Genomic DNA, 15409 nt, shown 5'->3' on the forward strand with positions numbered 1-15409 from the left:
ATATAGTGACTGAATAGTTTATATAATATTTGAAGACAATTCAGCAACTTGGCTGAGAATTACCTGCTACATAATTGTCATGGATTGCAGCATTTCTTTCAGTGATTACTGTCAGGAGATTGTTTATAATTCATAGAGAGAAAGTCCTTGAATCTTTTGTGTATTTCCACATTGATGCTATCTGATGAGTACAAAGCTGCCAACCTTACCCAGTTTCTGGGCAGAACCTGAGCTCCAGGTGAAGCAGGTGTTTAAATTTAGCACAAAGATATCTTATGACTTCTGTACTCATCTCTGCAGCACTTTGTATTGGGCAGGCTGGACAGCATCCTGCTCAGTTTGGTAGCTCCTGTGAATTCCATTCTCTAGTGAATATAGGTCACAGAGCATAGAGATGACCAAAGTTTATCCCAAACAGCTGTGATACCAAAGGATGTTCAAAGCATGTATGTCTTCATGTCTTTGCTCCTCCTCCATTCACTCTGGAAAGAGCTCCCAGAGCATTAGTTACAGCAGTACTCCTCAGTACACAAGACGGTAAGCAGAATAATTATGGGTCTTTCAGTATAACCCTTTGGGGGCTCTTTTCGGTCTTGCTAATGTTAAATTGGATTCTTCATCCCATTTACTCTCTTCTAGCTAACAAATCTAATAATGCCAGCTGCACCTATCTTTTCTTTTTCCCTCCTGCTCTTCCCTCAGTTCTGCAGCAAGGAAAAAAAGAAAAGAAAGTTCTGTTTTGAAGTGCCAGATCACAAGATATCTTCAAAGCAAGTAAGCTCTGTTAATTTTCCACTTGACCTTTGGTCCTTACATCCCATTTCACTCCTGTTTTCTCTCAGAACAGTTTTTCTTTATATAAAAATAGAAGACTCAGTTCACAAAAGAGATGGGTGAACGAGTCCCTGGAACCATGTGGTGTCCTACTGCTCAGTTCATGTCTACATTCGTATCTCACTCAGGTCTGTTGAGTTTGAACACAGTGATTTAGACTCTTGCAATTGAGTCTAGTTGGAGGCCTGTATCGTGTGGTGTCTCCTAAGCTTCCATACTGGCCCCACTATTGTTTAACTTATTCATCAGTGACTCAGATGAAGAGGAGAGGTCTTCTCAGCAAGTTCACTGATGACACAAAGCTGGAAGAAGTGACCGATACCCCAGAGGGCTGTGCAGCCCTTAAGAAGGATCTTGTCAGGTTGGAGAGATGGGCTGAAAGGAACCTTCTGAAAATCAACAAAGGCAGTTGCAGGGCTCTAGGAAAGAATAGCCCCATGCACAGGATAGGAACCAACTTGCTAAAAAGCACCTCTGAGAGTAGGACCTGGCATCCTGGTGGACAACAAACCGTTCATAAGCCAGCAGTAGTACTCTTGTGACCAAGAAGGCCGCTGGTATCCTGGGGTGCGTTAGGAAGAGCACTGTGTCAAGGGAGGTGATCCTGCCCCTCTGCTCAGCCCTGGTGAGGCCTTGGAGTGCTGTGTCCAGTTCTGGGCTCCTCAGTACAGAAAAGACATGGACCTCCTGGAACAGGTCCAGTGGAGGGCAACAAAGATGATTAAGGGACTGGAGCATCTCTCTTATGAGGACAAGCTGAGGGAGCTGGGCCTGTTCAGCCACAAGAAGAGACAACTGAGAGGGGACCTTATCAGTGTACATGAATATCTGAAGGGAGGGTGTCAGAGGAAGGATCCAGGCTCTTCTTAGTGGTGCCAAGCGATCAGACAAGAGGCAATGGCAGGAACTGATGCAGAGGAAGTTCCACCAGAACATGAGGAAGAACTTTACTGTGCGGGTGACCACGCTCTGGAACAGGTTGGCAAGAGCATTTGCAGAGTCTCCCTCACTGAAGATATTCAAGAGCTGTCTGGATGCAATCCTGTATTATGTGCTCTAGGATGACCCTGTTTGAGCAGTGAGGCTGGACAATAATACCCATTCTGTGATTCTGTGAATTGGTTTCAATCTTTTGACAATCCCTGAAGCTGGTTCTATTCAGCACTCATTTACAGTACAGCATCATGTTCTCTAGGATCCCATGTCCCAGTTGCACTTGGCTGGTCTGATTTGCAACCTACCACAGAGTGTGAAGGAATGATCTTAGCACATCTCCACATTTAAAAGAGTCACTCCCAGATGCAGCCTCGTCCTGTCACAGGGCTGACACACAAACTCCTGTTTAAGAAGGAACATATATGAGATCTGTGATTTAGGAGGTCTGGGGATCACAGCTTTTATTCTTGTCTTTGTCCTGCAAAGCACTATGCACAGAATCTAATTGCAGCCTGAGTAACCGAATAAGAAATAAATCATCATTAATGACACAAGCAGCCCAGCATCAATTTTGAAAAATACCCATGTGGAAACATCCAAACCTTGCCTAACACTGTTTCTGCTTTCAAAAAGGCTCTTAAATTGCCAATTTGTCTTGAAGAGAAAAAAATTAACATTGCTTTCCAGACAGCTACCCAGAAGTGGCTGTAGGCATTGTGGCTGGATATGTTATTGGACTGCATCCCAAATAACTACTGTGTCTGGGAGGCAGGAGGGGAGAACAGGACAAACAGTGTGAGTCAGAAACACACAACCCACAATTTGAACACACGTAACTTTTCTGCCTTTGGATTTGGGGTCATCTTTGGGTAGTTTGTCCCAAAAAAATCTTCTTTTTGCTTCAGGTGTTTTCCTTAGAGAAGAAGGGTGTGTACTGGAGGGAAAGGATAATTTCCTCAGCCTTGATCCATTTCCATTTTGCACATATTGGAGATCACGTGGCATTTTTACAAGAATCTCCAGGAGAAAGGTTTGGAAAGGTCTTAATTGACTTCTCTGGAACAATCAAATATATAAGGAAAAAAAAGTTTGCTTTTTTGCACATGGTTCTGAGGATCACTCAAGTTGCCCAGCAAAACACTGTGTGCATCAACCCAGCCCCATGCCTTTCTCACCTTAGAGAGAAATGTGTTCTACCTTTTAATGATTCTCAGTCCTCACTAGCTGCTCTGCAAAAGCACCAGAAAAATAAAGGCACCAAAGAAAATACATGAAACAAACCAAGCTGGAACTCAAGAACTTTTTACTTAGAGTTTTCTTTATTAATTTTCATAAGCATGGAATTTGATTTTATCAATGAACATAGTTTTATTTTATTCCACTCTCTTTAATAAAGACAGATGTGTCTCCATTAGTTTTTGGATTGGCCCCACTACAATCATGGAGGTGAAATAATTGCAAAAGAAATCTCAGATCACATTCTTCACATCCATTAAACTCATGTGCTAGCAGTTTGAGCATTCTCTTAAAGATAACAATGTCTGTGGTATCTTTTCAGTATGTTTTGTGTTCAGACAGGTTACTGATGAAGGCTGCTGTCAGTACCTTCCATATTTCTTTACTGTCTTCAATAACTCAGTAATATTTGCGAATAAGTGACAAGTAAAAAACTCAGATGTAAAGATGGAGCTGTTCAAATTTGTGTTTGGACACAATGTGTCCAAGAACATGGAATGCTACCTGAAAGGTAAAGTTTCAGGTAATTACAACAAACACTTTATTATGATCAGATTAATTATGAGAAAGTGATTTGGTAATGTGCAATATGTTAACATTGAGATAGGAAGTACACCACAGGAAAATAAAGACTAGTCCTGTAACTGAGGAACTCTTTTCATAGTCAGTTTGGATTAAACTCTGCCCAGTGTAACATGTGCTTTGTGTCTGTTCATATGAGCACAGTGGTGTTCATAGGACCATTTTATGGTCTTTTCTATTCAGCGGATTATTCACCTTGTTATAGTTGTGCCTGTTAAAGTAAAACACATACAGTAACTCAGAGTTACCAGACTTAAAAAATATTTTTTAGGGCTCTTGCAGTCAGCTTCGTGACAAAAAAATTCAAAAGATGGAAACATTACTGCCTTTACAATTAGAACAACACAAGGAGAGGAACTAGATTCAAACAGTGATTTTTTTTAATCCTAGAAAACTCGTGAGCAGTTTCTGAGGAATTTCAGTATTTTCAGGATTAGATGTATTTTAAATACTCACCAATATTGTGAAAAGGACCAAACATCTGATTAGCAAATATTCAAGCTCTGTATGGATTTGGTGTAGCAGACCTCCATAACCTTCACATACTTCAAAGCCTAATAGATATCATCTTCATGGATTTTTCTCTCTGGGGTGGTTTCTATCCCTTTTGTGGACTAACTCTTCACTCCTGAAATGAGGCATCGGTGAAGTGGTGGCAGCTACATTGCCACCACCACGTTTGCGTTTCCTGCATGTTTCTCTCTTTCTTTCAGGACACTATTGCCATCTTTCCTAATGTTGCTCTTCACTCTTCTCTTTCATTTGCATCCCTGAGGAGGGGAATTAGGTACTTCTAAACGGGTGAAGCTCCTGTGAAGCTAAGACTGGAAGGAATCCTCATTCTGTGATCAAGTAAAGGGAGAGAAATACACATGAAATGTCATAAAACAGTAAATAGTGAAACCTGAGCAGGTTATTGTGAAGTCTGCAGTTTCAGGAAGATGGAAAAATTATGTATTTGACAGATCATTCAAGATGCAATCTTGGGCTCTGTAGAAAAATAAGAAAACATTATGTTCTTCAGAGCAGGGCTAAACCCAGTGTGTCAAAACCAAACAGCTGGTTCTTCTAGCAATGAATTCTTAAATACATGATAATATTTTAATCTCTGCTTCAGCCTTAAATGAGAATTTAGAAATCGCGAGAATTCTTCTCTCCCAAACCACACACTCTCACCCAGTTAAACACCCACTGTAACATGTGGATTAAACAGTTAAACAGATTTTAGGAACTGCAGATGAAGGAAGAGTATCTATAAGTCATGGGAGTGTCAACATCCTCAGCGCTTTATGGCTTCTGTGCATTATAAATTATCTTTTAAGCGTTACAGATAAAGTCTAAATCGCTAACTTGCAATAAAGAGAAACATTAAAAAGAATGTTATCCTGGATGTAGCTCTGAAGAAGCCAGTGAGCAGGTACTGCAGTTGAAGTATCAATGTAAAATTTTCTAAGCACCGCTGCAATTTGCTTCATGCCAATGGCATATTTCCCATCAGGTATAGTACACGTGCCCTTTCTGCTTTCATTCGTGTTTTATCTCCCTCAATAGACCTGTTACAGCCAACAAGCAAAAGTTGTGGTATGGAGAATTATTACTATTATTAAAAATGAAATATAGAAGGAAAAAATAATATTATTTATGTCAGTTTAGTGAACCAAACAAGCCTAACTCCTACTCTTGCAGATGTGGGGGCTGAAATGCCAGAACTGTGTTTTCACTTCAGACTCTCCAGCATTAAACGTACTGTGCTTGTAGAGAAAAGCATACCCAAGAATGAGCAAAAGTGATGTGTTTATAAAAGAAAGGTCTACATGTTTTCACTTCTTTCTTTAAAGGTCAGCTTCGAAGTAAGCATAGACTGACTAACACCAAATGATGCCAGCATTTTGTATAGTACTTACAGGACTACAGAGGCATCACAGTTCTTTTACGCAGCAGCATTTAGCATGGGGTAGATATATTAAAAGAGTCATATTTTGTAATAAATAATATGGATTTTCTCAAGTCCTTCTCTGCTCTCAGCATCCTGGGGAGGTGGCCTCCCTGGCACTAAAACAGGCTGTGTGTCTCCCTGGGGACTTAGAGCTGAGAGACAGACAGGGAGCCTGGTGGTGTCCTTGTGTTCCCCAGCACCACCCAAACCACGGTTGTGGAGCACTTGGATTCCACCCAGTCACCATTTCCTGATGGAAAACAATTCAGATGAAAACATTTCAATGAGCTCCACTAAATATACAAAAGTTTTGATATAAGAACCCTTTAATTCTAGGTTTATTTTCAAGCTTGGGAATAAGGTGCCAGCAGCAGTAAAATTGTGTAGCTTTGTCAGCATTTGCTGAAAGCAAAGATTTTGCCTGCAGAATTTCTGGTTCTTAGATTTGCTTAGCCTGTGTTGGGAACAATATGCAAAAATCCAACCAGTCCTATTGCTGACATTAATCACCTATTCCTGTCACTTTGATCATTCTGTGACTGAAAAGCAGAAAGTCTGAGAGAAGGAGTTAACACTGTTTTAGGAAAATCTGATGCAATTCATACAGGGCCTGATCCTGAAGGAGGCTAAACACCCTGGGCTGATAGTGGCCTCTGATGGGAGACAAAAGATTTACAGGTTCCACTGAGTTTCTCTTCCTACAAGCATTCAAATGTACCCCATTTAAACTCCGGCCATGACTCCATAGACAGAAGGAAGATAGATGGGTGAATTTTTAAACTGGGTTGTTGCGTTTTGCTGAAAATGAAAGGGTTGTGCCCTCAAAGAGCTATCAAGTCATTGTCCCCTTCCCCTCTGCTAACATATGTCTTAAGCTTTCTCTTTTATTCTTGAAATATTTTTACAAGCTGATAAGAGAAGAGGAGAAGGAGAAAGGGGAAAGGGGAAAGGGGAAAAGGAAAAGGGGAAAGAGGAAAGGGAAGGCTCAATCATTTTACATTGTCTAGTAAAAAGCCAAAAAGTCATGTCCCTCTGCTGTGATCCATGGAGGGCTGGGCTCAGTTTTCCTAGGTTTCTGATGCACTGTGTATGGTGTTTTTTAATATTCTAGTCATAGAGATCATCCCACCGCATTCCAGTTGATAATAAAATTTCTTCTCATTAACGAGAATTATCAGTTCCCCTAGCTCAGTAGTCAGTCTTGTAGCATGGGTAATTTAATGAAAAATGCCTTGCCTTCATATTCCTTGCCACATCAGACCACAGTATTTATGACACACGGAGTTTAAATATGTATTGTCTTTGCTGTCTTTATACCCCTTGTTCTTGTTGCTACTTCTCCTACTTATTCAAGCTGATTTCCAGCTGAGAAAAGTAGGTCTCTAACAGTCTGTGAGGGATGGTGACACCAATTCTCCGTAAACCGTGACAAATTTAAGTGCTTCACAAAGCCAAAACCTTCTGTTTTCATCAGTCAGCTGTCCAACCCCTCACCTCCAAGGTGTTCTCTTTTCTGCTTTTCATAAAACATCACTTGAACAAAACATCACTTGAACTTTTCTCTGCTTTTCTCGTCTTCTGCACTTCTCACACCTTTATTACTTATGCTGTTCCATGTAATATTTTTATTCCCATGTATTTTCAGCAGAGCAAGACCTGCCTGACTGGTCATTCCGTCTAATATTAATGTTACATTTCTAGATTTTTTGCACTTGGAAAACAGGACATTTGTTGTCCCTTCTATCTTCTTGAATACTTTTGCATTTATTTTTATTTAGATTATAGACTGCATGTCTTTCCTTTAAGACATCTTAAGAACCTCTTTGTTCCTGTTTCCTACAGTGACAATGTTTGTTGGAGAAGTCCCTCTTTTTTCTCAGCAGGTGACTCAATAAGTGTCTGATATTGAGACAATACTATTAGACAGATTAAGAGTCTCTTAGTTACAGATCGCTAGTCCACTGCAACAGTTTGCAACCTAATCAGTTCCCTTGCCACTGTGGCAATGAGTTCCAAATCTACTTGGCAGAAAAGCGGTTCTTTAATTCCGCACTATGCTGAATTTGGCACTTCCAGGTCACGTATCTTATCCTCCAGAACAGCCATCAATTTGCACTTTGTGCATCATGAATCTCCCCAGCCTTTCTACAGAACTGTATAAAACTGCAAAGAAAAGTCACAGTAAGGGTTTCTTTATCCATCATATTAAGCAAACAGCTCCCCAGCACATTTTCCCTACCAGCACGGGCTCTGTATAATGTAAATACTAATGATGAACATTTACGAGTAATCATATTTCTATGGATCCAGACCCTGATTGATTGAGACCTGCAAAGCAGTGTCAGACAGACATTATTCACAGTAATGTTTTAAAGCACTGCTCGAAAACATTTGAATCAATGGACTTTGTCAATCGTTATCCTGTCTTGCAGAACACTGTGAAACTAAACAAGTCTAAGTGGTGTTTAGTGCTGTTGGTGAAGCCACCCAGACAAACTACACTCAGAAAAGAGCCTTTACACCTACCGCTGCTTTGTATGATTCCTGCAGGCCACTGACCAGAGACACTTTACAGAAACAGGTTTGAAGATCAACAGCTCTTCCTATTAGCCCTTGTACCCTGAGGAAATTAATAATGATCTCTTGACTGGAGTCTGGAAAAATCTGCTTTACCTGAAAAGATTTCATTGGACATCTTTGTTAAAAAATAAAATTTTCACATAGCAATACATTAGTACATAAACTAGAATGAAATTTTAAAAAAACTTTAATATGAGATTGTCATGGGTTAGCATAGCTCCGGAAATGATTTTCTTGCAAAGAGGTGCTTACAGCTTCCTCTACGACCTAACAGAACCTATCAACTGGCTAGTTTGAATATTGACAATTTTTTAAGCCACTTAAAAATTTTGATACGCCTCTGTGGTCCACATTTAAGAATGGACAAACCCCGGGAAAGGTCTCTTGCTTCTGGTCTTGGGACAGGTAACTGGCCTGGGCCCGTGCAGCCCAGCAGGGCCGGAACACAGCCATCCTGGAGCTGTGCGGCCCTGCTCCATCCATGGCCGCCCCCCCAGCCCTGTTTCGTGCAGATGGCGGCGTGGCCCGGTTTCCCCCCTCCCCACCCTCTCCTGTGTGGCAGAAGATTCAGCTGAAGCTGCCTTGCTGTCTGGCACAGATCATGTGACCAACAGCGATAAGCGAATTCCAGCTACAAGGCCTGGGTAAGATTAACCCTTTTAGTGCTGTAAGTTTCCTCCAGAACAGATGAAGCCTGCAGACATTAAGTAAAGAAGGAAGAGCTGAAACCCTGAGGGAGGAGAAAGAGGAGATGCTTAGAAGCTGAAATTCTGTTGTAAAGCTATGGTGGTGATAGGCTGTGATATATCAGAGTACCTGTTGTAATTTCATGAAGGCATGGGGGATGGAGCGTTCAAACTCCATTTGTGAGCAAAAGTACCTGTGCTGAAATAAGCAAATGCTGAAGCAGCTGTAATTTGATGAGAAGTTTGAACAGGGAAAGATGGAAGTGATGAGGACTCTTGCTCCAAATCGGAAGGAGAAAGACCTCTGTTCCTAGAGATGCTCCCAGAGATAGTCCTAGAGATGAAGATGATGAGGACCCTTTTGCTCCCAGGGAAGGGGAGGGCCTCTATTCCTAGAGATGAAGATGCTCCCGGAGATGGGTGAAGAGAACCTCTGTTTCTGAACAGCTCAACCTTAAAATGGTACCCCAGTAGCTCAAGATTGGACCCTCAAAAGCAGTTGTGGGGAAAGCTGCAAGTCGGGGGAAGGGACTCTCACATCCGAGCAGAGAACCAACCTGGGCGGCAGTCTCGGGATACTGAAGTCATGAGAGAACTTCTTGTGGAGATGTCTCCATAGCATGAGCAAGAGAGACTCCTCTCCCTAAGTGAACTGAAAAAGGTTATCATAGAAGTGGTAAACTGACTGAAAATCTCAAGGGTTGTCTTTTTACATTATCAGTGGGAGAAGGGAGAAAGGTGGGGGGAGGAGAAGTGTTCTGAAGGTGTGGTATGATTTTTTTTTCTTCTTTTAGGTCTGCTAATGAACTTCTTTATATTCTTATAAGTTTTGTGCCTGCTTTGCTTTCTCCTAATTCTTATCTCACAGAAAGTAAATAAGTAAGTAATGAGTATTTTGGACCAAACCACTACACTCTAATTGCTGTTTCTGCCTGATTACAAACTGAACCCACTACAGAGATAAAACCTGAAAAGCTTCATGTTGGATTCCTGTACATTACAGGTCTGACATGACTTTACTATCCTGCTCTCCTTGCTTATATAAGGAGGACAATGACCAGAACAATTGACCAGAACAATGGTCCTGTTGTGAAGTGGGTATCAGCTTGGATATAGAAATCACATACTATATTGCATTAGAGTCTTTATTTATATCCCAAGATTTAAAAGTTTAGTTAAAAACCTTGGCCAAAATTGCCATGGTTGTATTGCCAAGCATTATTAAATGGGTTTAAGAGCCATATCCTTAGAGAAACCTGTATAACTGAGCAGAGATAAGGCTAGCAGTAGGTGCTACTACCATTAGTGGTAATCCACCAGAGAGTCAAAAATTACTTCTAGGTGTAACAAGAAGCCCTTGTATCAATTCTTCAATATTATTCTGCCTTTTGAACATGGTAACAGAACATGTTGCACTTGTCTTCCATCTAGCATCATGAATCTTTCAGCAAGCCTTGCAACTTGCAAGTTTTTAAACTCCACACTTCACCTCTGGACACTCGCTTCTATTTTATTACCTGATTCATTCACCCATTATTTCTTCAGACTAAAATCAATTATGACGCTTTAAAGCTATTTGCTGTGGAAGGTGCTTTAGTGTCAGACTGCTAAAGTAGACAGTAAAACCCTTGATTTAGTGACAAAAACATGGAGAAACACTGTTAGATGACTAACTTGTGTAAGCTCAAGGACTAGCTGGTCTTTCTGGGTCACAGAGTTTCTTTATGATAAATACAGGATTTCAGCTGTCTGAAAGCATTTTCAGGAAACAAAGATGGCCAAGAGGAAGATGGGCAAGACCTGAGACAAGTTTTTAAAAACTGTTGGAGGAGGCTTCCAAAAAGGAATGAAAGCAGTATGTGATGTTTTTCCCGGAAGGCCTGGCTCATAGCCTGCAGACAAAAGCAATGCCTTTGCTGTTGAGGCAGCCTTAAAATGTGTCCTGACAGATTGGCAAACTCAGCTGTAGCACCAATCTGGAATGGAAGAAGGGGCCAAGAATAAGAACTGTCTCTTCAGGAACAAAAGTTACCAGGAGCACTGCAAAGCTCTACTGGAGGATTTCAAAAGCATCCAAATCAAATTTAAGGTCTTGAATCTTTCCTTTGAAGTGCCTTTTGGTCTGGACCCAGGTTACGTAAAATATCTACTGGGATTTGGAAATATCACAAGTGCAAGGTTTCCTCTCTCAGGAAAACACTGCTGTCTCAGGAGCTGGTCCATTCTGTGGTGTAAACTGGGAACTGAGTACATCACTGACTTCCTCGCCTACTCTAAGGTCAAGGCAGGTTTTCATCTATTTTTACACACTTGTATAAAATCTATCCCAACAAAAATCCTATCAAAACAGGGCACCTTACTGAGCACATTACACTCCCTACAGAGAGGATCAGAGGACAAATATGTGACAGATGGCCGGTACAATGCTTAATGCACTGGTGAATGGTACTCAAATAGTGTGGTGATAAAGGCTGTAGAAGAGACAATATAGAGGAAAACAGGTAGAATGCAGGGTGCTGGGGTTATGAAATAAAGGACTGACAATGGGAAGGGTGAGTGCTGTGTGACCTCAGTATATAGAAGAGTACATGCAAAGGATTCAGCTAGCTCCACAACAAAAACACACACTGTTGTTAGAAAGGTTTCAGTGACCTCTGTCGTATTATGTGTGTGTTTAACAGGTTTTACCTGAGAGGGTGACGTACTTGTTTTAGTGATCTCAAATAGGACTCTGCCCTCAGAGAAATCTTTTTTCCTCCATTCAGTACCTTATGTCTGTGATGTTGTCCATCTGGCAGGTAAGTGTTATTAAAGAGTAGCTGGTAAACTGGTAAGTTTGATGAATGCATGAGGTAAGTGTACGCTCAGCTGATAAGTAGTCTGATACAGACAATTTTACTTAAATATATTTAAAACATTTGGGGACTACTTGCAGTTTAAAACCATGGGGAAGGAAAAGGAAAGGGACAAAGAGAAATAGCTTTATGCTAATCTACATTTCATCTTATTTTCTATTCTGCAGTGAAACATGGGCTCTCCCTCTAGCTGAAATTGAAGATGGAGACAAGATTAAAACATGAAGGAGAAAAGGTCAAGAAGCTCAGTAATACAGTGTTGGGTAAATGAAGCCATGTTATTAGCTACCTCAAGCTTTTTTTTGAATGCAAAATATCTTTCCACATTACTGAATGTTGCTGGTTTTTGTAATAAATCTCTGGGCATTCTAAACCACCACTGTGTCCAGATAGTCAACACATATAGCTGATGTTTATGTTAATCCTTGGACATTGGCTCTCTCCCTGCATTAATCATTACCTCTTTCCAAATTTAGTGGCTCCAGTTGCACCTTCTGTAGTCGAAGGTCAAAGTCGATAAAGCAGGTACAGGATTTAGGACTATGGAACCACCAGTTACCAGCAAAACTCTGCATTGACTTAAATGTGTATTCTGCTGTAATCCTGACCACCAGTTCCATATGATGGACTGTCTGTACTGTTTCCAGTTCAGATGTCAGCATTTGTTCTTGATGAAATCACTCCAGCCTTTTGCCACTGAACCCTTGTGTAAATTCCCCATCTATCAACCATTCACTTGATGCACATGTCCAAGATCAGCTGTGCACCCCAGCACCTGAACCCAAAGCTTGTGCTGCAGTACAGCCCCTGCATCCACACAGGCAATAAGAGCCAGAAAATCCCCTTCTTGTTTGTGTCATCTTAGGGATGCATAAATGGAAGAAGTAGAGAGGGTAATATTTGGATTTTTTTTTTTTTTTGTGATTATATATTTCACAACAAAATATCATGTTTTAAATTGTGAAGAGATGGCAAAAGAAGTGGTTTTCCGATTCCAAGCTCACTGAAGGCAACGGCAAGAACATACTGGGTTTAACAGGCTTCAGACTGGGCCATTGGTATTACTTGCTCCATTATCTTGTGTCCTCTCTGTGGATTTAAGTGATATTGCTATGATCTCCACTACATATTGCTTTGAACCTCTTACCCTACTGTTACAAAACAAATGTTCCTTTTGAACAAGGATATATTTGGAAAAGAAACTTGACATCAATTTCAGTTCCCCCTGTCCTTTTTTTGTGACTGATACAGCTTTATTGAAAAGAAACTAAAAGTTCCTGATGCGTTTGTTAATACAATATTTCTAAGGAAGACACAGACAGATGACTGTATCATAAAAACTATGTATTTTAGAGGAAAAGTCTAATTAGATAAATACTAAACAAAACCAATTAGCCCACAGCAAAGATAGTTTGGTTATTGGTTCCTCCAATCTCACTGGCATTTATGTTGCTATAAAATCAGCACTGCAAGGAAACTAATGTAGAAACAATACTCATTATTATACCAGTATAATTAATATATTAATGTGTGATTATATCGCACATGAGAATTTATGAGAAATTAGTCAAAATGTTGTCCTTTGCCAATATGTATGCATAGTCTAAGTCTTACAATCTAATGCTAAATGGCAAACTGAAAAAACTCAGGTCTTTTGAGAAAATTTTTCTTAAAAAATTTCGGTCCAATAGAATAATTTTGTAGAAATATAACTGGTCTTCTTTTTTATCTTAAACTGTTTTCCCAAAGCCAAAATACTAACCTTTTCATGTAAAATAAGCTGCATTGAGGCACTATCACAATTTAGAAATATTTGCAGACATTTTTAGAACTCAAAGACCCAGTGACTAATAAGAAAGTGGGCAGAAAAAAGAATAGGTAAGAAAAATAGGATCAGTAATGAAGAATTGTCAAGGAAGAAATTAGACTAACAGAACAAACAAACAAAAAGTTTATCAAGGAAAAAGATATTTAGACAATGTAAAACACAATGGGTAAAGATAAAACTTCTTGTGAGAGAAATATCAATGGAACTTCCAGTTTAATGACGCTTGAGGAAAAATGTTTGTGTGGTCAAAACAACACATATGGACATTTTCAGAATAAAGTTTCTATTCCTCATGTAAGATGAAATCTGTTTTTGGAATTTTATTTTTCCTGTCTCAAGAAAAGGAAGGAGAGATTACATGAGATCCAAAGTATTGCAAACTTCTCACAAGCTCAAGTGTCAGTTCCCTCTGGTACTAATTAACTGTGACAATTAGGACAATCCATTTTAGCTGAAAGGGTGAAAACCGTGTAACTTCATACCCTTCTGAAATGAGAAAACTGTTTTTGTCCTGCCTTCCTGGGAAGCAGGAAGGACTCTGTGAAATGTTTGGGTTTTTTCCCCCCAGTGGGGAGCTGTTTGTTGTCAGCACTGCTCAGAATATCTGCTGCTTTTACTCTTCAGGTCCCGAACCTGATTGTTAGGACATCTCCTACCTCCTTGTGGAGCAAGAGCTTCTGTATTGACATTCATGCAGCCACTGACTCTTAACCTCCCTTTCCTTCAAAGACTTGCCTGTACGGTACAGTCACACACCTGCCTTGGTCACACACTACGTCCCTCCATGGAGAAGAGAGGAAGAAAGAGAAGCTTAGTTATAAACCTGAGTCTGGGCTAAGCTCATGAGGAGTCCCAATTTCTACGCACAGATAGTGAGAGCACAGATGGGAAGGGGCAGCAACGGGGCCTTACGGTAACGTCATCTTCCAGAAGCAGTCAGGCCTTCTTAAAACACAGTACAGTGACACTGCTAAATGTAACCCTCAGTTTTGAAATAGTGTTCTACATTAACTGGTAATTTGTTTGTTCCATGACATTTAACTTCTTCCTACTTTTTCCAGGACAAATGCTATTCTCAGGGATGGCTGCGTCAAAAGAAATGACAGTGAAAACATGTGCAACACCTTATGTGCATCTTTGTTGACCTGGCAAATCATAAAGCAGAAAAGAAATGTGGCCTACTTAACAGCACACTCTTAGTGTGCATGACACTAATGGTACACAGTATGTACCAGAAAACAGCTTTTCTTTTATGAGCTGGCCATGCTTAAGAAGGCAATAGTCACAAATCACAACTTTACAGTCTAAGTGGTAGTGGTAAAACAATGTCTTCAAATATGTGAGTCACATGTACTTGTACGCATGTATTTTTAACCCAAGAGAGCAAAATAATAAGCTGAGATAAACAGGATAAGGATAAAAATGTAGGTAAAACACAGGGCTCCCAAAACAGAATTCCAAGCAGCAGTGCTCACTTCTATTTCTAAACAGAGCACCGTGAATTTTATCAGGTGAATTAGATACAGAGGAGTTTCTTTGTTATTTAACCAAACTCCACGCAGCTGGAGGCAGCCCTTCACATTCAGAAAACTACCGAGGAGTTGATGGTGAGCAAAAGGAGGAGAAGAGAAAGAAGATCAGGTGAAGGGAATGGGGAAGGCAAATCAGGGCTCAGGCAAATCAGGGCTCAGGCTTAATCATCTTGAAGGGCTCTGTGAGAGACGCACAATGATGCTGATGACAACTGAAATACGTTTTAAACAAAGACATCTTTTGTGGCAGCTTACAGTCCTAGTCTTGCTCTGACCAGCACAAAATATCCTCATCAGCAATTCAAATTACACTGTCCTCCAGTCTTGAATATCCATTACAGTCTGGAAAATTGAAGTTGATCTCTGTTTCCACAGTAAAACACCTGTTTCTGCCAGATATGTCT

The sequence above is a fragment of the Corvus moneduloides genome, chromosome 6 (assembly GCF_009650955.1).
Source record: "Corvus moneduloides isolate bCorMon1 chromosome 6, bCorMon1.pri, whole genome shotgun sequence".
NCBI lineage: Eukaryota > Metazoa > Chordata > Aves > Passeriformes > Corvidae > Corvus > Corvus moneduloides.